Below are 26,243 nucleotides of genomic sequence, written 5' to 3' on the forward strand. Positions count from 1 at the left end.
GCCATACTTTTTTAAATTTCATGCATGAAAATGTGTGATGTGACCTAAAGGATGGTTTAATGCAAAAACAAAATTGTTAGATTTCGAAAGGCTGCACAATTCTAAGCACCACTTAAACATGGTCAATGGCTATTCTTTCTCTGCGCATTGTTGAGCTCCACTGACACATGGTTGTACAAGATTGCATGATGCTCAGCTATGCTAAAATGGTTTGTGCAATGCTAAGCAATGCGACACTTTTTTGAATGTTACAGTATGATGTGTAAGGGTGGAAATGCAGCCTATATAAAGGCCAATAGGCAGGAATTTTACTTCATTCGTTGGAGTCCATAGTAGCCTGTTGATATACCTGCCAGTGTTGATGAGGGACCGGGCTTGCGGGCACAGAGGTGGGGTGTGCAGGAGTCCAGTGTCTTTGTTGGACTTCTGGTAAGCGGCTATGAACCCCAGCTGCTGCAAGGTGATTACCAGGGCTCAGAATGTAAAGCTTAAGCCTGGGATAGGTTGGCCAGGGCTCTTACAAGTGCTACAGGTATCCCCTGTAATGGTAAGCAGTGTTATCTCAACTATGATGACCTGAAGCAGAGGAAGAGGGAAACCTTGGACACTTGGGACCAAGAAGCTCTGGCTGGGCAGACACCACAGATATGTAAGTATGTTTGCTACTACTTTACTAATATAGGAACAAATGAGCCAGCCACACAAAGGATAAGATAGACCAGTTTAATGCACACAGTTATCAGTCAGGCCAAAGTAGATCCAAAAGACAATACCGTTTACAACAACAAAATCCTCACAACATTTAAATATCCCTCCCAAGCCACATAAATATAAAGATCGCTAAAAAAAATCGTACGGAATAAAAAAAATAAAGAAGACCGCTAAACATTTATTTTGAAATGCTGTCATTTTGTTCTAGAAAAAAAAAATATTTGAGCTAATTTGCCATTTTCATTCCTTAGTACATCATTACATTCCTTAAACTTCTGCTGTGTCTTTCCAACATGTTCAATCAAATACCTGCAGTGGTTACAAATCTTGTTTCAGAGAAATTCTGGAAGCACCCCCCAGGACAACAACTTTGTCTCTGTTAGGAGGAAAGGTACCCACAAATTTGGGTTTTGTAATCACTGCAGGTATTTCATTGAACTCGATAAAATTTATGTAAATGGAGTGGTGATTCATATGCATTTTTTTAGTAATTATAACACCAAGGACATTGTTTACCTTGCCCTGTGTAAAAACTGTAATTGTTTTTATGTTGGAAGGATACAGCCAAAGTTTAAGGAACGTGTTTAAGAAAACTTTCTTGACATTAGGAAGGGTAACATGAACAATGCCTTGACAAAACATGTGTCTGAGAACCCTAACCATGAATTTGGGTTTGTAGCCATTGACCATGTTACCAAGGACATCGGGGGGGGGGTCCTGAAATACCAGGAACTAAAGGAATTGAAGTGGAAAATTAAGCTCAATGCATGTGTTTTTCCTGAGCTTAATGAAAGTATTTCCATTTTAAGTGTTTTAAAGCTGCAGTCTTTTTATATTTAATGACTTAGTGTTTTTTTGCTGGCTAATTTAAACATGTGACTTTTGGGAGGGATATTTAAATGTTATAGAGGATTGTGTCACTTTGTTCTGAAGAAATCTTTTGGATCTACTTTGACGAAAGCGCTTAACTGTGTGCATTAAACTGGTCTATCTTATCCTTGGTGTGGGTGGCTCATTTGTTCCTGTGTTGGTTCTTGGTTTGTGGTTATGTCTACTTTACTAATATCCAAGGTGAATCTGTGCAAAACTGGTATGCATAATGGTTTGCTTCTCTTCCAACAGCTGCAGCTGAATGGGCTTACAATGTTCAGTCTCATGCAGGGTGCCTGGCCAGGATGAGGCATGATTGTGGCAAGTAGGGAAACATGTTTGGTAAATGTAGCACAATACTTACAGTAAGGCTCAGGGTTATCTTCTAGCCACTTTGAGTCAAATAAACCTCTCTTTTCCTCCCCTACCAGGAACAAAGTATATGGGTAAGATATCCATTTGTATATGTGACAAATTCTAATGAACAATAACAATAAAGTTTAAAGCAAGATTGGTGTTTGATAAGTAATGTGTGCAAATAACTGCAGTAGGCCTGTTTTCACTGCATGCATGTTCTAATCTGATACCAGTAAACTGTAAAAAGGAAATTAATAAAGAATGCAGAAATGATTACCTGATAAATGAAGTGTACTACCCACAGTAGGATTCAGGCCTGTCTTCTGGTCAGTCTGAGTCAAATAACACACTCTATTCTTCACACTCCAGGAGCAATGTATATGGGTAAGGTTGCTCACATTCTGGGCAGATATCTATATGTATAAGTGACAGAATCTAAGGAACAATAACAATAAAGTTTAAAGCAGGATTGTGCTTTGATAAGTAATGTGTGCAAATAACTGCAGTATGGCTGTATTCACTGCATGTGTGTTCTAATCTGACTCCAGTCAATTGTTAAATTAAGACATGTGTCCCTGGAGTCAAAGCTTGTGGGTTCTACTCCCATGCTAGCCAACTAAGACATGGGCAGCTGTCTAGTCTACTTAATGTACATGAACATAACTCTCAACTGTCACAATGTCTTGTAATGTAATGACAACTGCCCAATCTGTCTGGTCCTTGATTAGCAGATAAATTATTACCTGGAATGCAATTTATTTGCAAATCCATTTACAGAACACTTTGGTAGTAATCTACGAGCACAGTATGTGAAACAGTTCTCTGTAGTTGTGTACCTGCATTGTTAGTGCTTGGTCCATACTGTCCCATGCTAACAAGTTGAGAGGTTTGTATGTACAACAGCATCTATACAAAATTCAGAGTCACTGCACTCACAACTGATACTGCACACCTGTAGAAGTTTGTATTAGTAGTCTGGGTAGTAATATTATCTGCAAGTTCACTGATGGTATGTTTTTCTCTCTCTCCCCACCCTTTATTTTCTTTAATTTATTAATCTTATTTATTATTATGATTTTATATTAATTCACTCTGTTAAACTAACTGTTATGTTGGCCTTATGGGTTATTTCATACTGGTTTGATGTTAACATACTTACCGTTATGTTATTTGTTGTTGTGTTACACATAATATATCTTAATATCTATTTTTATTAATCAATATTATCTTCCATTATGTTAATATTAACATTTGTTTGGTTATTACTTATCTTATGTTTACATTTAATTTACTACAGACCGACAAGGTAGGCCGGTACCAGGAGATCCACCTACCTTGGCTCCCCCTGGCCATGGCAATGGTGCCCAGCAGCTCTGAGACTCAGCCTGGTGAAACCCCCTCTGCTGCCCCTGCACTACCTTTGGCATCGGGTAGTTCCACCCCACAGATTGGGGTTGGACCCAATCTAGGAGCAGCGATGGAGAGGGTGATTTTCTCACCCATAATTAAATGCCAGTTATGGTGTGCAAGTTGCTCCATCAAACTGTCAGAGCTCGCCTGCACTGGATGGAGAGCATACTTGCCACCCTGGTGGGGCAGCCTCACCCTGGATGCCAGCCTCCACCATTGCCAACACAGGGGCAGTGAAGGAGCAGTGTTGACAGTCCTATGGGTGAGGACTTGAGTCACACTGTTACCTTGTGGATGCTCCTGAGACTGGGATTTCACAACTACCTCCTCATCCAAGATGTTCACCCTGCTCTTGTGTCACATACCAACCCTATCTGCTGTCTTGTCTGTTTTGTCTGTCTGCAAAAGTTTCCTCACCTTCCCAACTTACCTCCCCCATATGTACCTATGTCCCTTCGCCATCATTCCACTCTCACCTTAAAAGAGAAAATGGGCACCTGTTCCCAAAAAAAAAAAAAAAAAATACAGCCCCATAAATAGCTCTCCATTTCACAAACATGTCCAGTGGACACACATAATTTGCTTCAATTGGCTTGACAATGCAGTCAGGTTGTTGTCATCCCTCTCTCGTGGGGGTGTGGGCGGGGGGGTGACTGTCCAAATTCAGTTAAAATATATGTTAAAATGCAGATATTGCTGATGAAGAAATGGAGAGCTATGCTTCTTTCTTACATCCATCCTTCACATCCCTACCTGCTTTTCACTATGTTTTTACCTCTGCGTGCACCTCTTTTCACCACTGTCCTATCTCTTCAATTTTCTTTTCTTTAACGATTATTTGCATGATGTGGCACAGTGCACCGCATAGCTTATGTATGCTAAATAGCGCTGTACTGATATATGCATTTGGAACAATATTAATCACATTCAAAATGTACACCTGTATCCCATTTCACACCCTCACACCTGCAGAACGGTGGATCATCCCACCAAGCCACACAGCTGCTAATGAAAACAGGTGTTTTAAGCAAAACATAGTAATGCTGTTGTTCCCCCATTAAGCATGTTTAAATTGTGTGACCCATCGTGCAGTACCATACAAATCAGGTAAGAGAGTCATACAAAAATAGTACTGCAATTTGCACTCTAGTAAACAAATACATCACTATAAAGATATGCACATAAGCTCAGATGTAATTGAGAAATCTGATAGCAGGTAATACTGCAGTTATGTCTTCAATATGTAAGAACACACCTGATAAAATATTAATGGAATGTTAACTGGAACTCTGTTATACAAACACAGCACTGTAACGCCATATACATACTAACAGATGTAGGTATTTAATAGCAGATAAGTGTGGAATGATATCTACAACACATAAGAATTCATTTGCTTTAGCAGTGGCTCAGTCTGTAAAATGCATTAAAAAATAACTTTTTGGTAACATGGTCCTGGTTTCAAGTACAGCTGCATCTACCAATGAAAATACATGTGCATGTGGCCATCAGTATTATAAAGTGTGATGTGTATGTCTGCCTCATCACCTATTTATCCACCCAAAGCAGTGCAGCTGGAATGTCTGCATCTATATTACAGAGGGCAAAGGTACACCGATAGGACTACCCTCATCCTACTCCTAGTGCAATAGGTAATGCAGGAGGCTGCAATCCCACTGGATGTTGAAATGTGCACTGAAATTGTGCCCCAGTAATATCACACTGCAGCCCACAACATTTTGCTGGTGATACCACAGACAACCCCAGGTGCACAGGTAACATACATATATGGCGATTAAGCTAGATGCAAGGGTTGCCAGCACACACTTAACAGGGGAATACCATGGCATAACACATGATCTGGCAGTTGTCCACCTGCCTGACATTATGGCTAATGTACACCTACCTGTTTTTTAAGACACACCAAGCATTTTGGCTTGCATTGTTTTACTGATACCATTTGCTGACACACTTACCTGACACACACACACCTTACTTTCCAGTGGGGTGGCTACACTTAATTTAGCTCTACCTATAAAACAAGGCTGTCACAGGTCCCACACTAATTCTTGCAGTTTGCTGTCCTGCAAAGTGTTCACCCTTCCTGCTTATGCCTATTGGCTGCAGCATCACCTTCAGCTTCAGCCTGTAGCACACACATTTGTATGTAAATGGCAGCTGCTACAGACATCCTCTCTGCCATGACATAGAACCTATCCCCCACTATGTCCAAACCCAACACAGAGAAAGGGTTTGCAATGTACATCAAGGTCTTATATCTTGTTCAGTGGTTGCATGGTATTGGCTGATTATAATGCAAAGCAGATGTGCTGGCTACAATTAGCAATTCAGATGCAGAGACTGGTTCTGAGGCAATCATTCCCTAATACAGAACCATGTTAAAAAGGCAAGCAGCTAGCTCAGGAAAATATTGTGCATGAGAGTTACTTTCCATTGTCAACCCATTGTCACAACATCTATATATCAGTATCGTTCAAAAGAGGAGTATTGTACTGCATCAGGTATGTAACCATTTTGTTTCCAACATGATGCATATTTGTTCCTCTACTAAGAGGGAATGGTGATTACAGCAGTAAGCCTTGCGTGGAACTATACTTCTGACATGTTATCATTTTATCTGCAGATGGGTTACATCAAAAGAGGAACTAGTATATAGTATGGATGGAATGCTCTCTGTTAAATAGGTATACCAGTCTCCTAGGAATTTCATGTTGATAGAGGTGTTAATACTACACTGCAATTTGTGTGACACTGCTTGTTTTACATATTACAAGGGAGTTTACGCATACGGGCCACAACTTAATGGACTTTTGTGCTGGTTGTGTGACCACACAACAGAATCTGTCATGGCAAAAGCAAGGGTAGATGAGTACTGTCACTATCTTACTCGCTTCCACACTCTCACTATGTTTGCATGGTGTCAAATGTGAGATGTGCAACCAAGCAGTGATTACTGGTAGCCATCTGTTATTGCTTTATCTCTACATACTATGCTGCCATGTATGTGATCCTGAAATATGTTCCCATTTTGTTTTCTTTCAGGAGATATATATCCAAAACACTCTGTCCCTTTTACAGAGGCAGAAAATGAAGATATCCTGGATGCCCTGCATCAGCATCACCAACTGCTGCTGTCCAGCGGGAGGACAAACAGAAGAATTGGCAGGATTGTGAGATCACCTGGTTTGCAATGTGAATTCCATTGTACCCCAGAGCAGGACATACAAGCAGGTGCAACACCATGCCACAGATATGATAAATTCTGCCCGCAGAAGAGCAGCAGATGTGGCCAGGGATCATATTATCATCAATGGAGGGCCTGCAGTGGAACAACCACTGTCAGTCACAGAGGAATTCCTTGTGAACCTAAGAAAACAGGACATCTCCCAGGCATCCATCACACAGTATGTCACAGATGTGGATGCCACCATTTCCACGCAAGAGAAGTGTCCAGGTATGCTTAGTTGAATAAGCATTGGAATACTGTAGCATTCAGTGTTTCATGCTGCACATACATTTATGTGGGTGGCAGGCATTTTTAGGGGAGGAGGTTAGTTGCATTGTGAATCCCATTCACAGATTATGACCTACATAGCAAGTAACATAGTATGTACTGTAAATGTGAGATCTGTGGATGTATTAACCTATCATAGTGCAACAGGGGTTGCTGTTTACATTACCTCTCCCTCAATTTTTCACAGGGCCATCAGTAATCATAAGCGGCCCTGATCCTTCTCCTGGTAAGCATAGCACTGTTGTGATACAGATGTCGATTGAGTGCATTGTACTACCTAAAGATTGCCAGCCTCAAAGAGTTTTACCAATGGAACATGGTTTGCAGTCATACCTATGCCTTGTAGTTGTGACCGCACTGATAGAGTTGCAGTATTTGTAGGACAGTTCTGATTTCCTAATGTGTCAACTGTGCAGAGCATTGACAAATGTCAACAGTGTACATCACTATTGCTCATGAAAATCTTGAATAAGGAGATTATTATTTACAAGCAACTACAGACATTTTTTAGAAAGTAATGTCCTCAAGTCTTGGTATATGAGGGTGGGGGTTAGACAAGTCTGTAATACTGACGACATTGTATACAACTTGACATATATTGCAAGATAGTACTGTAGAGCATAGTAGTGCATGTACTAATGTACTGCTTTTCCCTTTTTATCACAGGGGACCAGGGAGTTGGTCTCTGTCCCCCTCACAACCTGATGTCAGTGTCTCTTCAGACTCTGATGATGATAGTGGCCAAAGTGAGGCATGGGGGGGTTCTGGGGCTGAATCTGTCACAGAGGTTGAACTCCCTCTTCTGCCCTCATTATCACCATGCACAATCAGTATGCCTATGCCCTGATGCCACAGATATTGGACAGTCCAAGGGTGTGAATATTGAACAAGAAAGTGTGGGTACTATGGCTGCACTAAGTGTTGATACTGGCCATAGCCAAAGAGATGGTGAGGTTCCACACAGGCAGATTGATAGGGATGCTCGTAGAAGGCCTGCTGTACTTCCACCACCTGTTGCAGATGTCCCATCATGTGTCAGTTGGTGTATGTTTGGTGCTGTCATAGAGGCACAGGCAAGTTACGAAAGGTCCTCCAGATGAATGCTCAGGGTTATTGATGCACCACAGTCTGACATCCATGACTGCCTCCACCGCATTGCTGATACCCTAGATCAGCTGAGTGATGCAGTGGAAAGACAGTGGTCTGAAAGAGAGATGGCAGATTATCTGTCTTGGAACAGTCATTGTCTGTGATGGAAGTGAAGGTGCAGCTGTGTACAACAGATATGTCCCGTGCTAGTCCTTTCTTGGATGTGCAGATGGTACACAGTGGGAGCTGACAGCTCCCTGTATGGCAGCCGTACACTTCCCCTCTAAAGCATGTAGTGAATAGAAGACACAGTTTGGCAGTGACACAGTCTGCATTGGGCATGGTCTGTACATTGTATATTGGGTTACTGTGGGACATCTCTTGCTGCTACAGGTGTCACATATGTCTATGTACTTGCATACCGCAGGTATCATTCCATCAATGATAGGTGTGATGACTGCTACATACAGTGTACCAATGACATTCTCGGATTTACATTTCATACTTTAAATATAGGTTGTACAACAGTGCATGAAGTCCCACATCTTACTGACCAATGAAAGTCGAAGGATACATCACTCTCTGTGTCCATAAGTCCCTGCCTACCGGTTTAACTGTTGGAGGTGTCCAGACAATACGCTATTGTCCAGGGGGTGGCTGACTGCCAAAAGTATAGTATTGTGCATACCTTGGCTTATAGTATTTGTCAATGGCTCTGACAGCAACTGAATGTGTGTATCAGCCTATCCTGGGTAACTGTTGGTTCTGTGTGCCAAACATTGACAGTCCCTTATTTGCAATCATCTGCAAATTAGTCAGTCCGAGGTCACTGACAGTGGCTGTGACTGCAGAGAAGGAAATGATGAGGAGGGGTTCTCCCAGGAACGATGTGTGTGGGTTGTCCTCTGGTGACTGGGCTCATTGTAGCGCTGGCATACAAACACAATATAATGACTGTCAGACAATTGGCTATCGAACGGCTGACATGCAAGTTTGTAAAACATCTCTATAGTATGTCCACAATACCTGATGTCCTAATCTTGATGAATGCGTTGTTGGGCCATGGTAGGTGGGGTGAGTCATTTTCTCATCATACATCGCAGTCTTTAACAATGAATTTGGTACAAAGCTTAGCGTAGGCATGATATGATGACCTTGAACAACACAAACTGGGTTTGGGCCAGTGTCTGCAGGACTACTACATTGTTAGTGATCATTTCCATGGTAAGTATTTTAATGGCTATAAAAAGTGACAATACTGAGACATCTGGAAACACCAGTTGTCACTGCATGCTACTTGTCCTGTGTGCAACTATGTATTAACTTTAATTCCAACATGGTTTCCAAGAAGGTAATCTACCGACATGTCTGTGTCTGTAAAGACCATAGGCAATCATTGTGGGGGAGGAATTCCTACATACACCCTGGGAAAGGTAAGGAGGCACTTTTCACACTGTTATCCTGCAGTTGCACACCAATCAAGCAGTGTGTAATGTGCTGACACAATTAGCTTGTGAGGAATGTGTAAAAGATGGGGGAGTCCCCTGAATTGCGAGTGCCTGACTACTACAACTACTGGTCTCAGCACAACCACTTTCTCTTGGGATACCATGGCCCTACACCTCATCTCACACCAAAAGCAAAACATTAGTACCAAACTCCACATGCGATGCAGGTCATAGCCTGTTTGTTCATCCACATAGTTGTCCCACTTCATGCAAGGGTCTGTAGCTTTGACGTACCCTTTGCCAGGTAGATGCAATCAAAGCAATTATTACAGTGTGGTATGTATTATGCCTAGTATTCCTAAAGTTCTTGGGTTTTAGTAGGATAATGTGCAGATGGTGAGTTGGAGCACAGCTGCAGTGTCACACTATGATGTACAATGTCCGGTGACATACATGTACAAGTTTGCTTGGGCAAGCACCACAGTGGTAGTGATCCCTGTTAGGTCAGAATGTCAAAGCAGTTCATGCAGTCTGACCATCATCAGCTTCATGGTGCATGTCTGCATGCCACGGATCTGAGGTGTACTGCAGAGGGGTGGCCACCTTTGGCCAAAGTGTGTGTACCCACACTTGTGCTATGTATGTCAGACTGTACATTTATGTAACTGGAAAATATGTCTGTTTTCCCACATCATGTCACACAACATACAGTGTCTGTTAGCCTGACAGGCAGTGTAGACTAGCAAGGCCATAGTAATGAACACAGAGTTAAACAAGTTCTCTTTGCATGAACAGACATCCACATCTTCACTGCAAGGTATACCACCTGTATAACTGCATAAACATGGCTGTAGCTGACGGGAGGACAAAAAGCACCTCATGGCACAGGAAACTGGGAGCATTCATACAATCTCCCAGTTATGTCACTCTCCCACAAGAGGGTCTTCATGAACTTATGCCAATTTGCATACTCATGGCCATAACCTCATACAAATGTGCATGTAGGATCATTTCCATCGGTAACAGCAATGTTCCTGGTAAGTAGTACTTCATTTACCACACCCTCAGGGGTGATATACATGGGCACACAGGCCTGGCCACACAGGTTTACACCTACTTTACCATAGATCACCATATCTCCATAGGGTTAAGATGGGTAGTATGTCATGCTCATGTCATTAGTGAGGGCACTGTCACTCAATAATGCTGGGTTTATAGCCTCCGTGTAGTCTTCCCTCAGCATGCCAATATTTCACTGTGTTGGCCATTTTTACATGTACCTTTGCAAGCACCACCAGGAATTGGACATGACACACACTTTCTTCACAAGGGAGCTTCAAATCCACAGCATATGACTTACGGGGATCATGTGAAATTACTGTCATTGCAGCTTGTGTCATATAGACCACTCAGAAGTGATCTCTGCCTTGCATACAGGGCATTGTTTGACCCTGCTGTACTGGACATGCTGCAACTCTGTGAGTGGAATGGTACATGTATTAGCTGCTGTAAGGACATAGGGTCATAGGATCATAGGAAGTTACTAGGCTATTGACTGTGAGGCCCTTACAAGCCTGCCCAAGAATTTAGCCTGTGTTCCAGCATGTTAGCACCCGATGCCCCTGTCCAGCAGGGACACAGGTAGGATCCCAGGGCTGTATTTTCTGTTCTTCATCCAGTTATCCAGGTTGCGCTTACAATGGGTTAATGAGGTACTTGGCTTGACATTGAGAGGGAGTCTATTCCACAGAAGGGTCAGTCTATGGGACACAAATCTGTCCCACCAGCAAGTACTGTTGATGTCACTGACCAGGTTGAGGTTGCACATGCAGGTTACTCAAGTGGAGTTTGACTTGCATATATGCAGCAGTCCCATCAAGCTAGGGTCTCAGATTGCTGTGTATGCCAGACAGAGGCCATATCTGAGGAGTCATATGAGACTGAAAAGAGGGACCGGGCTTTTAGCCTATTTGTGTAGGGCAAATGTTTGAGGCCCTGGATTCACCTGGTGAGGAACCATTGTGGTCTCTCCAGCTGCTGTGCGTGTTTTGTGAGGTGCATGCCAATAGGGGCATTGTACTCAATAATGGGTCTTATAAGGGAATAATACAGGGATGTTATGACCTCCTTGTCCCTGGATGAGATACCCTTCCAAATGAGGTGGCCATGTAGAAATCTTCCCATACCATAGAGGCAATATGATGGTCAATAGTCAGTTTGCTATCAACCTGGGTGTCCAAGTCCCGCACGACTGATATAATGCTTAGGACGTTGTTATTAATGTGATCATTTGTAGGGACATCACTCTCCCAAAGGGAATGATGATGCATATTTTGGCATTCAATTTGAAGCCATGTTTCTGACACCGCTCATTTGTTTCGATGAGACCCTCTTGGAAGATGTCCACATCACCAGGGGAACCGATGATAGTGCCCAGCTTGCAGTCATCTGCAAACTTGGTCAGCCATAGCCCACTGGCTTTGGCATGCACCTCAGAAAAGTATATCCCAAACAACAGAGGCCCCAAGACCAATCCCTGGGGTACACCACTCATTACAGGTCTACTGGTTGAGATGGCTTCCCTATTTGACTATGTGGGTTCTATCAGTGAGCCAGTTTACAACTCATCTGGTAACATACAGACTGATGCCTAGTTGAGAGAGTTTATCTATTTTACCTGAGTGGGTAATTGTGTCAAAGTGTTTGGCCAGGCCAAGGTAAATGGCATGCACTGTCTTCCCCTTGTCCATGGCTTTACTGACTGTCTCAAAGAAGTAGACCAACTTTAACAGGCATGACCTCCCCTTGATGAAACCAAAACTGTGTGTGATCAAGTGTTTGGAGGTTGACAATATCCTTGTTAATGAGGTCCATGATAATCCATTCCATGGCCTTGCAGATCAGGCTATTTAGGCTGATGGGTCTATAATTTCCAGGATCGGTGGGCTATCCCCCTTTGTGCAAAGGGATGACAGTGGTTATCCTCCATTTGGCTTAGATGAAGCCATTACTCAGGCTTTGGTTGAATAATATGCCTAACGGTTCTGTAAGGTCCTGCATTAGCTCATGTAGGATGCAGCCTGTGATGTTATTTGGGTCCCATGGAGGCTGTATTTTTTTATCACGAAAACTCCACCACAGTGTTAGCAAGGAAGGCACGAGCACCAAGGCATAAAAGTTATAAAATTTATTCCAAAAGATGCGAAGACTGAGCGCTTTCACCAGCAACCTGGTATCATCAGAGTCATAAATCACAGTCAAAGCAATCACATATATATACACTCCCACTACACCTACAGACTAATTAATTAATTACTTAATTGATGAATATAAGTTGATAAAATGTTGCAGCACTATTTGTAAATGCCCTATAAATACATGCATACATAAGATTGTTATCAAATTACAAAAACATTTTTGAATATAAAAATACATATAAAAATATATAATGAAGCTGTAATTAAATTAAATTAAATCACACTTGCTCTGTGTTATAACTGAGTTTTTAAAGAGATGTGTTCATTGAGTCCTGGATGCCTCGTGGCATTTAATCTAATCTGCCATTCCATTTCAAGTAACGCTACCTTGTTACTGATGTCACAATTTGTGTGAGGCATCACCCTATCTATAATAAAAAATAAAAAATTGTTGAAATTATCACGTTTTGGTGTGCAAATATAAAGCATTGTGTTCATCCTTCCTTTTTATACACCTATTATGCTCCCCAATTCTATCTCTCAATCTCCGGGTAGTCATACCGATATAATAAGCTTCACATGTCATGCATGACGCAATGTATACACAATTCTTTGTGTTACAGTTACATAACCCTGGACTTGCAATTGTGCACCTGTAACCAACCACACATATGTAGGATCCCACTGCTATACATCTACATCCTGTACATTTACCACATTTACTCATACGAGACCTTGTGTATCTTATATTTTCCTTTTCAAAAATGTTTTTTACATTGTTGCCCCTACCAAAAACTATAATAGGGCTGTTACCCAAAGATTTTTTGGTTTGACTACTTAAACAATAATCCCATACACTCTTTAAACTAGTGCACAGCTCAGTAGCCTTGTCATTGTATTTTAATACAAACTTGGGTCCACCCTTCTGTGTGTTGGTGTCTCTATCCCAACTAACCAAAGATGTCATGTTACTATTACTTTTAATATCGGAATGTATACAGTTTTTCTTTTCTTATAAATTTCTTTCTTAATTTTAAGTAACACTGCTAAAGGATAGCCCCTCTCAAGGAACAACCCAATCAAATTGTATATTTCCTTTTTGAAGATCTCATCGTCGCTAACAAGTCTGGACATACGGACCATCTGTCCTTTTACCACCCCTTTTCTTTGATGAAAAGGATGGCAACTCTTGTAATGTAACATGGAATTGGAGTAGCTAGGTTTCCTATAGATCTTACTAACTAAACTCCCTTCCATTTTAAATATAGAAATGTCCAAATAATTTGTAGCCATCTTGTTCCAAGAATAGGTGAACTTGAGAAATTTAGTGGTACCATTAATATAAGATATGAACTCTACCACACTGTCCTCATCACCCTTCCACAGAATTAATAAATCATCTAAAAACCTACTGTACATTAAAATGTTGTCCTTGAAACTAGATACAAAAATGTACAGTCTTTCCCATGCCAAAAGAACCAAGTTGGCATATACAGGGGCGCATCGAGCCCCCATCGCCACACCCTTAGTTTGTTGGAATATTTCACCTTCAAAAAGAACGTAATTGTTTTTCAATATAAGTTCCATAAATTCATGACAAATATCTATTCTTTCGTTATTGAAACTGGGACTGTCCAACAAACTACTATAGAACAATTCTAAGCCCTCTTTGTGCGGGATCACCGAAAAAAGATTTATGACATCAATAGTTAAAAAAACAAATGTATCAACATCAACACAATGAATATCCCTGAGCCTCTCCAAGCAGTGCCAAGAATCTTTAAGAATATGTGGAGCATCAACAAGAGCTTTTTTATACAAATGGTCAACAAAGGATGCCAAAGGTTCAGTTTTAGACCCTTTGGCTGAAACTATAGGCCTAAATTGTAAATGGTCAGTACCTTTATGAACCTTAGGTATCCTAAATAACTTAGGCATTTTTGGAAACTTAACAGATAGGTATTCAAATTCACTTTCACTAATTGACCCCTGATATAGTGCTTCCAATAAAAACATGTCTATCTTAATATATGCCCTGTTGACCTCATGTGTTGAAACTCTATTATAAGTGCATTCATCACCTAGCAACTCCATAATATGTCCACTGTAATCTATTTTACTCATGATAACCATGCCTCCCCCTTTGTCGGGATGCATACATCTGTATTGATTTGTTGTTACTAACTCATGTATGAGCCTTCTTTCCCCTTCTGATAAATTGTCATCAAGATGACATCTTTGAGAGCATATTCTCCTAAAATCATGCTCAACTAACTGCTCAAACATACTTATTTCTGCATTAGAGAGGGGCATGAATGTACTCTTTCTTTTTAATTTGGCTGTGTCCGAATTTTCACTGAGGACCCCTACCCTAGGTCCAAAAGCCAAAAAATACAACTGAAGATTAAGTTTCCTCATGTAAAGTTTCAAATTTATTAACACCTGAGCAATATCTAATCTAAAATTCGGGACAAAACTAATGCCTTTACTAAACAACTCAAAATGGGTCTGACTGATGTCCAAATCAGTGTAATTATAGATGGTAAAACCCCCATTTTTAAGGATTTCATGTCTCAAAGCAGGTGCTGTGTCACTATTCCCATTGACAGACACTTCCACCTCAATATCATTGTTGTTAAATCTTTCATCCACTATCAAACTATTTTCATGAACACTCTCATTGTCTAAATTCTGATTTAAATTGATCATTTCATTACCTTCAGCTAATATAGAACACAAAAAAATTTTTTCACAAGTGTTGTTACAAGAATTTTATTTTATTTTTTATTATAGATAGGGTGATGCCTCACACAAATTGTGACATCAGTAACAAGGTAGCATTACTTGAAATGGAATGGCAGATTAGATTAAATGCCACGACGCATCCAGGACTCAATGAACACATCTCTTTAAAACCTCAGTTAAAACACAGAGCAAGTGTGATTTAATTTAATTTCATTACAGCTTCATTATATATTTTTATATGTATTTTTATATTCAAAAATGTTTTTGTAATTTGATAACAATCTTATGTATGAATGTATTTATAGGGCATTTACAAATAGTGCTGCAACATTTTATCAACTTATATTCATCAATTAAGTAATTAATTAGTCTGTAGGTGTAGTGGGAGTGTATATATATATATATATATATATATGATTGCTTTGACTGTGATTTATGACTCTGATGATACCAGGTTGCTGGTGAAAGCGCTCAGTCTTCGCATCTTTTGGAATAAATTTTATAACTTTTATGCCTTGGTGCTCGTGCCTTCCTTGCTAACACTGTGGTGGAGTTTTCATGATAATTTTCGTGTTTGGATCCTAATTTTGGCATTCTTCTGTGGAGGAGGCTGTATTTTTTTGCCTTTGAGAGGTCAATGATGACTTGCACCCTAGAGATAAGGGGGGGGGGGCAGGTGCTGGGGATATTCTGATTTACTGATGGAGGTCAGAGGGGTGAAGGTTTCACTGAACCTGTCTGCCAGCAGGTTGGCTATATCTATGGCATTTGTGTATGTGGTGTCCTTGACCACCAATTCTAAGCAGATCTTAGTGCTTCCTTTGAGATTGCAGACATATGTGAAGAAGGCCTTATGATTGTCTTTAGTAGATATGGCCGGTTTGGACTTGAAGTTTGCTTTGGAGGATTTCACTAGTGCTCTTATTTGCTTGCTCAGGGTAAGGAGAGATTGATTCCAGTTAGACGCCTGCTCCTTCTTGGTCCTGGACAGCAATTATTTTTTCCTTTTATCGTAGAGTGTATTTATTGCAAATGTTCATCAGACGGGTTTACTCTTCCTGGAGGAGGATGACTTTGTCCTATTGGGTATTCCTGATTCCATGCAGCTATATAAATGCTCATATAGTACTTTGGTGTAGGTTTGGACATTTGTGCCAGTTCCTATGAAGGGGAAGGGGACCATAAAGCTGTGTATACCTTCCCTCAGGAGGTTGATCGAGTTAATCCCACTTAGCTAGTAGCTTCTTTTCTGGGAAGATGCAAATTCTTTTCTAATAACTCCAGCACTCCACAAAAAGTCTGCTCAGCCATTTTCCCAATCAATATACTCTGTGTGTGTGTGTGTGTGTGTGTGTGTGTGTGTGTGTGTGTGTGTGTGTGTGTGTGTGTATACACACACACACACACACACACACACACACACACACACACACACACACACACACACACACACACACACACACACACACACACACACACACACGCTGGTCTACTTTAGATCACTGAAATTCCATTTCAATGAGAACAAATCACCTAATTTTCAAAATACTGAAAATTAATTTCACTGAATCTCATTTCACTGAATTGTACTTCCTAGCAGTAATAGCAGCGTGTAGAGTACTGTCAGGCAAGTAAAAGGTATATGTCGTTTTCCCCACTGTAGTGCGATCCTGGAGTTAGTATATATCATTAAGGGAGTGTGAGGAGCACAGCCCCCCATGTTGGGGGGTGTGGGGCACGTAGCCCCCCACTTAGTTTGGTTTTATATTGTCTGGTTTCTGTTAAGAGGATAAGTAAGTAGTTTTTAAGTTGTGGAAAGAGGTAGTCATTAGTTTTGTGAGTGTGTTTGTCTATGGTTTCCCATTTTGTCTTTTGAAATTTAGCATTGTAAGCTGTCGAAATTAGATTCAGTGAAATGAGTTGTCAGTGTTATGAAATTTAGTTGATTTGGCCTCAGTGAAATGAAAGCCAGTGGAATGGGATTTCAGTGAGCCAAGGTAGACTCATATATATACGCGCACGCACACACACACACACACACACACACACACACACACATACACACACACACACACACACACACACACACACACACACACACACACACACACACACACACACACACACACACACACACACACACACGCTGGTCTACTTTAGATCTCTGAAATTCCATTTCACTGAGAACAAATCACCTAATTTTCAAAATACTGAACATTAATTTCACTGAATCTCATTTCACTGAATTGTACTTCCCAGCAGTAATAGCAGCGTGTAGAGTACTGTCAGGCAAGTAAAAGGTATATGTCCTTTTCCCCACTGTAGTGCGATCCTGGAGTTAGTATATATCATTAAGGGAGTGTGAAGAGCACAGCCCCCCATGTTGGGGGGTGTGGGGCACGTAGCCCCCCACTTAGTTTGGTTTTATATTGTCTGGTTTCTGTTAAGAGGATAAGTAAGTAGTTTTTAAGTTGTGGAAAGAGGTAGTCATTAGTTTTTTGAGTGTGTTTGTCTATGGTTTCCCATTTTGTCTTTTGAAATTTAGCATTGTAAGCTGTCGAAATTAGATTCAGTGATATGAGTTGTCAGTGTTATGAAATTTAGTTGATTTGGCTTCAGTGAAATGAAAGCCAGTGAAATGGGATTTCAGTGATCCAAGGTAGACTCATATATATACGCGCACGCACACACACACACACACACACACACACACACACACACACACACACACACACACACACACGCGCGCGCGCGCGTGTGTGTGTGTGTGTGTGTGTGTGTGTGTGAATGTGTGTTTGTGTATATATTTTAATTTTAAATGTGAAAACCACCTCCTCTCACTATTACTCACTATTAACAATAAAATCATCTTAATTTGAAACATCTTCCTCCATGAATAAAAGACCACCACCCAATTACTTTTTCCCTTAAATTTATAAACAGCTCCCAATACTAATCAACCTCTGACCTAAAACAGAAAAATGTATCAATGCTCTCCTAAATGGACTCATTCAAAAACACTGGTATCTTCTTCTTGCCGAGCTATTCCCCAGTATTCTTGCTACTTTACTCAACTGTTCCTTTTTGGCTTACAAAATAAATATCTCCCAAAATAAGCAGAAAACATAAGCTTTCAGCGAATCAGTGGCTCACCAAGGAATTCAGTATATAGTTTAGAGGTAAAACTCTAAAACTCTGTAGAAGTTACCTGACTATACAAAATGTGCAACAGTCCATTCCTCCGTGGGAAATTAATTAAAAAAAGCAAGATTCAAAGCCAAAGAACTTCTCAAATATTCCAAGAAAATAACCACAAACAATTCCAGACATCAGTTTACTCAAATAGCAGGACAGATTCCCACCTATACTGTAAGAGAAGATGTTGCAGTCTCTTCTTCCTCAGAACCATGATACCTCTCAACTGTCTGGATTTTTGCAGAATGTCCAGATTTTTGTTTCATATTTTTGGTCTGTTCTTCATAGAATTTGTATTTGTTTCGCAAATAATGACTTATTTAATCAGTAATAAATCACACATTTGAGTTTTAAACTTTATAACCTTCATAAAATGCATGCTATCATAAAACTTGTTCTACCAACTTTTTAAGTTTCTAAAAGCAATATCTATCATTATTTCTGGTTCTTTGTGCCCCCATTATTTTAGTCTGTGTCCAGATTTCTTGTGCTAAGAGGCTGAGATGTATGCATTATTCCATCATAACTTTCCTATAGAATTCTAAACAAATTTTTCTACCAACCCATCAGTCAAAAGTTCCAGTTCTGTCCTAATGGCCCCACTCTTGACTCTTCCTTTCTAGTTTCAAAGTATTAAACCAAAAGATATTAACTTACTCATAGACAATATACCTTATAATTTCCCTGTCAGGACAGATGGGCTTTATGTCTGAATTTTTTTTACTTGCCTAAACTACACCCTTTAACCACATTCATTTCTCTTTAACCTATGCTTGGTCAATAACTGTGATATCAGAGCTGCTCCAGTGGTATAGAGGAATACAGTCTTAACTTCAGCCCAGCCAACTTGGGTTTGATTAGTGGCTTGGGCAACTAATGTAGCAGCAGGGAAGAGTGGGCATGTCTGTCTTGTGAGGGGGAATAATCATTGAGGGCAGGCATGATCCATATAGGGGAGTTGCCCTTTGACATAGTGCATGAGTGTGGGGATCTGGGAAAGGGAAAATAGTTAGGTCATATAAAAAGAAATACCTCCTAGACAGCAGCACAGAAAGCCAAGCCCCGGGATGCCCTTAGGATTCATGACTGGCACGAGCAAATACCATATTAGTTTTGGAGGGTAGGAGGTAGCTTGGTAGATCTGGCATAGATATGGGGTATCTGTAGCCGGGACAGTGCCATGAGGTCCAAGAGGACAAAAATAAATAAATAAAATAATCATATGCCAGACATATGTACAGTAACAATAGCTAATTGAAGGTTAGAGAATTATCTCTACTCATCAATATGGCTTCTAGCCAGGTAGATGCACCACAACTGCACTACATTCTCTTGATTATGATATACTGCATAACAGGAAAAAGGAGAATATACGGTATTTATTGTCTTCATAGAATCCTTTGACTTATTGGAATACACCCTATTAATAATCTCCCTTCAAGCATCTGGCAATAACCCCAAGACTAATCCTTCCCTTAAGACAGACAGTTGTGGGTGCATGTAAGCTCAATGCCACGTCTACAGCATCCCTTCTAAATGCAGTCCCATATTTCTCAGTTCTACCTCTCATACTCTTCTCATTACTTATTATCAAACGCCTTAACAGTTTCTTCAATTTCTTATGGATGACATATTATGTATAAATCTACACCTCCCCTACAGTCATTGAATGTAAACTGGAAAATTATCACAAAATAGTCTCCAAGTGGCTGACAGGACACATTTCTTCCTTATCACCAAAAATACTAAGGTTTTTCTGCTTGGAACTTCAAATAGAATGGCTAAAGATCTAAATAACTAGAACATTTCCCTCACTAACCAAGAAACAAATGAAACACTACAACACCACAGCTATTTCAGCATCTGTCTCAGGCCTAATTTCAACTTCTAGTATGAAACACAAACGTCCAAATACAAAGTGAGAAAGTTTCTATTCTGAGCCAAAAAAAGAAAAAAACAAGCATCCTTCTCCCTGATGACAGCTACTGTAAAATGTGTTCTCCCACAGATTGAGTATGGACTCCTTATTGTTGTGCCTCAAAATAGAACATTAACATTCTACAAATCACATCAGATAATGTTTCCCACTTCATGCTATTGTTATATCCCAATGATATGCCAGTCTTTGTTGGCTAGACAGAGATCAACTTTAAAGAGTCGGTAAGAAAAAGAAAAGAGGAAAAGTGATTCAGGGTGATCTGGGTAGTTCAAGGAAATCACAGTCTTGATTAGATTAATGAGGAAATGCCGTGTCTATCAAGCTGGGTCATATGTTTAGACAGGTGCATACAAAAGGGGCCATTATACTCTATTATACAATGCCCCCCATTAATATTCCAAAACGTGCATGATGATTGGTCAGCGTGCAAGTTGTCAATCAGACTTATACTAATGGAAAAAGGTCCGGTCGCCCAGACTTTTTCCATTAGTATAAGTCTTTTTTTACAGCAATGGAGAACGCAAGATCTCCGTTGCTTTTTAGATAGTCTCGCTATATTAAAGGAGTTTAACATAGCGAGACAGCTTTAAAAAAAGTAACAAAGATCTTCCTTTCTCTGTTGCTTTTTTTAAAGCTGTCTCGCTATGTTAAACTTGTTTAACATAGCGAGACACTTTGTAAAAAGCAACGGAGATCTTGCTTTCTCTGTTGCTTACACCCACAGCTCTGATGTACTGTGTAAGCATATGAATGCGCAGTACATCAGAACTGCTGCAGAATACCAGACAGCTGCGGGAGGGCAGCACGGAGGCATTATACAATGCCATTATTTAAGAAAATTAAGTTTTTTTTTTCTTAAATAATATCATTGTATAATAGCAATAACCCATGCCTGGGTGTGGGTAATGCTGGATTGTCTTTGTTTGGCCACTCGGACTTCACCCTCATGAACAAACCACACCAACTGTGGGTAAATCCAGTATTACCCACACCCAGGCGTGGGTTATTGCTATAGTATTGGCTTGATGAGGGAGGTGTAGAGATGGAGGATAACTTCCTTCATTTAAACAAAAGTGCTGAAGTCCCTAATGGCTGAGGCCATCTATATGATAGAATTATAGGTGCACAGTTTAGGCTAAGTACGCAATGCCGAATTTTTTGGCATCTAGTTTTAGGTCATAGTTCAGGCACCACTTATTGATGTATGTTACTCCCTCCTGTAGAATTTGAAAGTTGGGTGGGGAGATAATGTCAGCCACAGGCATTGATAGCGGCTTTGGCACTAGAGAAATAAATACCAAAGAGAAGTTGTCCTAGAACTGATTCCTAGGGACACGATTGATGACAGTGTGCCTCACACATGGCATACGTTCTGTCATTTAACCAGTTTGTTATCCAGAGGGTAAAATATGGATTTATATTTAGCTTGATGCGCTTGTCAACAATGCCAGAATGTGTGATGGCATCAAAGACCTTGGCTAGGTCCAGGAAGACAGTTTAAATTGATCTGCCAGCATCTAATATATTAGTGATATGTTCAAAGAAACCCTCAAGGGTCAGGAAGCATTATTTGCTTTTAACAAACCCAAATGTGCTTGGATCCAGGGATAGTAGACTGTCTGTGTCCATCTTAATAAAATTAACCATATTATTAAACTGAGGCTCATGGTGAATGCAAATTAAGGTAAATAATACAGCTCTGTGATTCAGAAATGTTTACATTTTACAAGATATGATACATGACTGCCAGAGCTGCTGACCACAGTAAAAATCCTGAAGTTGTGGAAGACACAGAGAAGTCATCTAGGTGGTTGTCACCTCTGTAGTAGATAGGTATAAGCAAGAGGCTGTTATCACAGCTGGTAGCCTCAGAGTTGTGTTCCATTACTCACAGTATAACAGAGACATCCACCTGAGCTCAATTTTCCATGCCATCCATGACACGGAAATAGCTTCATAGGTTCATAGATGATTACTAGGCTAATGGCACAAGAGCCTTTACAAGTCTGGCTAATAGTACAAAGGATATGACAGTACTATATCTTATTTCCTCAGATATGGGACACAGTAATATCAGGGTAGTGAGTCTTTAGGTTTTAGAGCCCTGAGTCATTTTGCAGACTACCTCTCTCCATAAGGGACATTGGAAGTACCCCAGGAGTGCATTTATAGTTCCCCATCCAGTTATCCAAATTATGTTTGAAAAGAGTGAGAGACAGACTTTTTTTACCAGGATTTCAAGTTTATTCCATAGACGAAGTAGCCTTTGGGATACAAATCTGTCTCTTTAGCATTCTGTTAGAGTGGAACATGTAACCCTTGTATATTATTTCTTGTGAGTATGTAACATTTTCATCAGGGCTGGATCAGAAACTGCCTTGTAGGTCAGGCATAAGTCGCCTCTCAATAAATGATGTGAGACAGAGTAAAGAGTTAGGGTCTTTAGCTGGTTTACATAAGACGTGTCTTATGCTTTGCATTTTTTTTTAGTAAAAAACCTTTGGGGCCACTCAAGTTGGTGTAAGTGCCTGGATAGGTACATGCATAACAGAGCACTGTGCTTCATTATGAGCCTGATGAGGGCCTAGCACAATGGCACTGTGATTTCCTTTGATCTTGATGCCATGCCATTACTAATAAATTGAGCCACAAAGAAGGACTTCCTCACTATTTTAGCTACCTGGTGGTCAAAGTTTAGGTTACTATCTATCTGTGTTTGAAGGTCCCTCACCACTGGGATTACTTTTAGGGAATGCTGTCAATATTATAATTTGGAGGGATATCTGATTTACTGAAGGGTATGAGTATGCATTTTTTAGCACCAGTCATTTGTCATTTTTACGCCTCTATGTAGTCTGTCAACATCATTTGGGGATTCAGTGTTTGCTCCCAGTTTACAATCATCAGCAGAAATGGTAAACCAGAGGACTCCAATATTGACCTTCACTTCAGAGAAGTGTACACTAAACAGAAGGGGTGCCAACACTAAGCCCTGTGGGACATTGACAGTAACAGGTTTCTCACTGGAAGTGGAGTCAACTATCCGGACAACATATCTCCTATCAGTGAGCCAGTTTACTATTCATCTGATGATCTAGGGGTTTATGCCTAAAAAAGTAAGTTTATCTATGATGCTTGAGTGTGGGATTGTATCAAAAGCTTTGGCTCATTCTAGATAAGTGGTGGTGTGTACCGTTTTGCCCTCATCCATGGCGCTGGTGACTTTTATGAAGAAGTCCACCAGATTGAGCAGACAAGACCTCCTTTGACAAAGCCAAATCGGGTCTGTCAATTTTTAGGAGAGTTTGTATGTCTTTGTTGATTAGGTGTGTGATAATTCTCTACATGGTCTTGCAGATAAGACTGGTCAAGCTTATGTGTCTGTAGTTCCCTGGGTCAGTCAGTGGGCCCCCCCTTGTGCATAAAAAAGCAACTACGATGTACAATAAGTATAATTTCCTCCCCTTTTAAATGAGTAAACTTAATAGAAACATGCTGTGAGCAAGGTATTGTGGCTTGTAGCAATTCTCCAAAGTTGTGAGATTGCATTTGTGGACATGCTTTCACATGTGCATGTCATTCATACACTACGGTGGCTTGCAAATTCTGTAACTGCACTAAAGAATCATCTCTCTGCTTGCTGGCACTCTCATTGATGCAAGCAAATTTCGTAATTAGTTAGTAGTTGAGGTGTTAAATGCCTCCTGCTTAAATGATAATTAAATTTTGACCATATTACACAATTCAGCATCACTGCAGTGCTCCACATGTAAACACTTTAGGCCACACTTTTCAACTGTCCAGATCTTTGCAGAATGCCCAATTTTTTGCCTCGTATTTTTGGTATGTTCCTCATAAAGTTCATGGGTTTATGGCAAATCACTGAGGACTGAAGTCACTAAATAATGACATTTGTTTCAGTTCAGGCTTTATATCCTTCTAAAAATGCATGGTGATATAAAATCTTTTTTCCAAGCAACTTTTTTACGTTTATCGTGATGCACAGGTAAAGGGTGTGTCGCAAAGTCAAGCAGCACTTCTTTGCTACAGGAGAAACATCTCAATATTCATGGTATGTAGATGACTGCATAACAGCATGTAAACAGGTGACATCATACAAATATGCCATGTATTTGCTGGAGTACAGGAGCTTTGCTTGCATTATTTTGCAAAGAATAACAACAGCCTTAGCTGAGCAGCAAATTTTAATGAATTGTCTTACAATGTGTTCCTGAAATGTACAATGCCATCACTCTACTGATGTTGATGGGTCTACCAAGGTTTGGCATACACTCACTTCACAACTAGGAACCACTCTTGTATCGCTCCAGTCAGACTCAGATTATCACCTTTGCTCAAGGTAAATCACTTTAATAATTAATCCCGCATAAGAATTAAATACATTTCATTAAAAAATGGATTTAGCACTTTTGTCCTGGACAAAATAGGACTTCTTCAGAATTACAAATGCAGATTAACTCCCTCCTTTTATACAATTGTTTGACCATGATTATTTAAAACACCCTTCCTTAAACAGGCAGTCAGGTAATAATATTGATCAAACAGAACTCTAAAATATAACAATAAATATGCAATTCCTTGAAGGTGTTAAAATTATTTTTTATAAAAACATTGCATCTTTGGTTAAAGATGTAGAGAACTATAAAACATTTGAAAACATTAATGAGCATAGGATCTCAAATTTAATAACAATTGTAAGGAAATGTTTTCTTTATTCTCTGGAAACTGCAATGCATGAAGTCTAATCTGGCATTTCACTTCCTTGTCTTCTAACTTATTCTTTATGTCAACCCTCTTGGATTGCACCTGACTTGCTCTAATATGGCAAAATGGAAGATTTTAAACAAATTGCAAACTCTTGAGTGCTTAAATAAAGCATTATTTTCATTTTGTCTGCTAATTTGATGTGTGCTCATAAATTCTATTACAGAGACATCTCTCCATTTTGCCCACATAAAACATCAAGCACCTAGCACACTTAGCAAGATGCAATACACCTTTTGAATGGCAATTTCCTCTTTTAAATGACACATTGGAATTTAAAATAATTTTCTAAAGTTAAATGTTCATCCTCTAAAATAAATGGACATTGGGCGCAGGTTCCACACTTTACCATCCCAATGCTTTATATAAGAATGGACCACATCAGATCTGTCCTTTAAGTTAGGTCCTGTTTTGGAGACAAAAATAGGGTCTATCCCTAAAATTGATGGACCTGAGGGTTACCCTTTAAAATATTTCAATTTTTCTTTACTATATTTTTAATGTCAAGAGTGTATGGTCCATATTGAGTAACCAAGGCTCTGTCAAATTTGCTGTTGCCTTGTTCCTTAACTTTGTATGGTAGTCCTACTCCTAAGAGAGGTTTACATTTAACTTCCCATTGAGCTTGGATATAAGTTTGTGTGTCTTCAGCTGGGTCAAGGAGGTAACTATGGGCTAAAAACATGTTAGCCACTGATGATAATTCCTTAATTACAACTTTATAATGGGAGGTTATCCTGGTAGCCCTTATGCTCTGACCTGTGAGTATACTTTTTCTGACTGAAGGGATGCCAGTTGGAAAAATCCAAATAAGAATTGCTAAAAGTTGGTTTCCTGTAGACTGTTGATTTAAAACCATTTGAAAGTGTGTGATATACAGGTATTAAAGTAATGTATGCCTTTTCTGTCAACGTTATGTGCAAAATTTAAAAATGAAGACGTTTTATTAAGGAAATTTATAA

The sequence above is a fragment of the Protopterus annectens genome, chromosome 5.part1 (assembly GCF_019279795.1).
Source record: "Protopterus annectens isolate FY-2018-M chromosome 5.part1, PAN1.0, whole genome shotgun sequence".
In the NCBI taxonomy this organism is placed as follows: Eukaryota; Metazoa; Chordata; order Ceratodontiformes; family Protopteridae; genus Protopterus; species Protopterus annectens.